This window comes from Podarcis vaucheri (assembly GCF_965113315.1).
Source record: "Podarcis vaucheri genome assembly, chromosome: 2".
NCBI lineage: Eukaryota > Metazoa > Chordata > Lepidosauria > Squamata > Lacertidae > Podarcis > Podarcis vaucheri.
The window spans coordinates 33,836,348-33,839,734 of NC_138760.1; positions in this window are offsets into that span (position 1 = coordinate 33,836,348).

The following is a 3,387-nucleotide window of genomic DNA, read 5'->3' on the forward strand; positions in this document are numbered from 1 at the left end:
ATGACAAGCAATCCAGCAAGAGGTTTTATATATATACACCATCAGTCCACTTATGAACCTTGAGCTATCTGTGCCTCAGATAGTCTCATAACAGCTACTGGCAAGGTTTCTCATCAGGGCTTTATATAGATCCAAAAGGAATTAGATGTGCCCCCTTCAGCAGCCAACCCTTCCACACCAAATATGGGCCATTACAGAAGTCATCCAAACAAGCTCATAGAGACTTTAATGGCCTTCAAACAAGCAGGTCATACTCAGAGCTTTGTGGGTCAGACCTTGCAGCACCTGGTCCACCATGTTTTCTTCCCGGTCTCTAGATTACCTCCACCCTGGGGAGCCACAGAGATGTGGCTATGAGCTGCTACCTTTTACCCCTCGGCAGACCTGCATGATTGCCCTCAATGGAGGGCAGTCCGTTAGGGAAAATAGGACTCTGCCCCACCAAGCTTAGCCTGCTCTCAGCCAGCCCCCAGCTGTCTGTCCTCTTACTTGCAACCAGTTCAAGGGGTTGGAGGGATTGCCTTCCTTCTCCAGCATTTCCTATATAGAACTCGGGAGCAGGGAGGAGCAGGAGGGCAAAACTAGAATGAATTGGCTCTGCCTATCCTAGGACTTGCCGATCAGAAGGTCGTCGGTTTGAATCCCCACGACGGGGTGAGCTACCGTTGCTCGGTCCCTGCTCCTGCCAACCTAGCAGTTTGAAAGCACGTCAGAGTGCAAGTAGATAAATAGGTATCACTCCGGCGGGAAGGTAAACAGCGTTTCCGTGCGCTGCTCTGGTTTGCCAGAAGTGGCTTAGTCATGCTGGCCACATGAGCGCTGCAACCCCAGAGTAGGGCATGACTAGACCTAATGGTCAGGGCACCCTTTACCTTTACCTTTATCATTGACTCTGGCTCCACACTGTTGATCTCCATTTTGTGTAGAGCAAAATAAACACCAGGAGGCTTAGTTTGGTCAGAACTGAGTATCTACTTCCAGAGTTAATGCTAAATACATTACTTCTGGTAAATGAGCCACCATAGCTTCTAGAGGGCAAATTTGTGTCCCGGGATTTTTAGACTCATCTACCCATGTACTGTTTGAAACCAAAAGGGCGCATTGGTAGCCTAATGTGAAATATATCAGCATTATTTTCAGCTTGCCTACCCCTCTGTGTGTGTGAGGCTGAGCTTGGTTCCTAGTGATTTAACACAGAGCTGCAGCAGCCTCAATTAAGGAGCTGAAGTTGATGCACCTGCATCAGAGAATAAGCTTTGGGCTATACCCCATGACTCACCTCCATGGCCAGGAGATGACCCCATTCACACAAAAATCCTCTCCTTGCAAAAGCATTGCTTTTGCCCAGAGCACTTCAACACTGATGACCCCAGGCCCAAGATGCCCTGTATTTGCTTTCACAATGTTATTATTTAGCTTTCCTTTCATGGCCTTGACAATATCATAAAGGCAAACGTTCCACCTTTCATCAAGTCTGCTCCTTCCTTCCTTCCTTCCTTCCTTCCTTCCTTCCTGCCTGCCTTCCTTCCTGCCTCCCTCTCTCCTTCTCTCTCTCTCTCTCTCTCTCTCGGCCCGTTCTCAGGCCTGTATTCCCAGGGCATCCTTTCTCTTGCCTGCTCTTAGCTCCTTGTCAGCCCATCTAGGCTGAGGCAACAGGAAACCAATGACAAGAGCCACAGTGAACTCTGAAATTAGTAGTAGATAGGTAGCCGTGTTGGTCTGCCATAGTCAAAATAAAAAAATTCCTTCCAGTAGCACCTTAAAGACCAACTAAGTTAGTTCTTGGTATGAGCTTTCGTGTGCATGAAGAAGTGTGCATGCACACGAAAGCTCATACCAAGAACTAACTTAGTTGGTCTTTAAGGTGCTACTGGAAGGAATTTTTTTACTCTGAAATTAGGTCAGTGATTGCCTGCAGCTGACATTTGCATTTGTCAGCCAGGTTCCATGCAGGGCTGCAGTAGCTCTCACAGCTGCAGGGCAGTCTCTAAAGTGAGGGGCCCAGCACTGGACCACTCCAACAAGCAGGAGTAAAAGGTAAAGGACCCCTGGATGGTTAAGTCCAGTCAAAGGCAGTTGCGGTGCTCATCTTGCTTCAGGCTGAGGGAGCTGGTGTTTGCCCACAGACTGCTTTCCAGGTCATGTGGGCAGTGTGACTAAACCGCTTCTGGCACAACAGGACACCATGGTGGAAACCAGAGCACATGGAAACACTGTTTACCTTCCCTGCCACAGAGGTACCTATTTATCTACTTGCACGGGTATGCTTTCAAACTGCTAGGTTGGCAGAAGCTGGGACAGAGCAATGGGAGCTCACCCTGTCATGCGGATTTGAACCACCGACTTTCCGACCAGCAAGCCCAAGAGGCTCAGTGGTTTAGACCACAGCGCCACCCGTGTCCTGCAAGCAGGAGTGACTGCAGGTAAACATGTGGAAACCTGACCAATCCCACCTGCAGCCCTGGATTGCAGGCTGCTACAAAAGAAAAAAAATCACACATATACACACACATTACATGTATAGAGGGCAAGTGGACTGGCAAGTAGGCTCAACTGAAGGGCATGGTGCAGCTGTGCCACCTGCAAACTCACCGCCACTCCTTATCCATCCACCCCAGCATCTGCTCTGCTGTCTGAGGTGGCAGCCTCCTCACTATGTCTAATGGTAGGGATGGCCTTGTACACTGTCTGCTGCCTGCCCACCTCTCTTTTATCTCTCTTGTCTCTCACCTCAGGCAATCCACATTATTTATTTATATTCATGCCACAAATATTCCTCCTAATTCATGTCTGTGGCAGGATGCTGGAAAGCTGTTAAAGGCTTGGGAACATCTGTTTGGGAAAGAGCTAGTAGCTATCCATCTGAGAGTATTTGTCTGCCTGTGTGTGCCTGCACATTTCCGTTCTTAAATGTCTTTGTGCATGCATATGCAAGTGTCGTTTGTGTGTGATTCTTCTCTGGCAGTGACTCCTGACCGACATTGCACAGGCAAGGTGGTTTCATCACAGCAAGTTCTCCATCATGTGTCCTGGAGCGAGCACCAATATTTGATGGTTCTGGAACGTGGGGTGTGGACCACAGAAAAAGCAACCCACTACTGCCTCCCATTGAAGAATACTGGGGTTCTAAAATAAGCAGAGGAGCAAGGAAGGTTAGGCAATGCTAGCCTTTAGGGATACACACCAGCTTCCTTGAGGAAGTTTTAAGAGCTACACTGTTAAGTTTTGGCGTCCGAATTCCCCACACTGGGCAATTATGTTTGCCATTCAAATAAAGGCATAAACCTCAGTTTGAAGGGGAGGTGGAATGATCTAGATTTTTGTTCTCCCTGGGTCACAGAGTTGCCCTAATTTCCCCGTTTTTTGCAAAGCAATTCTTTCAGTAGA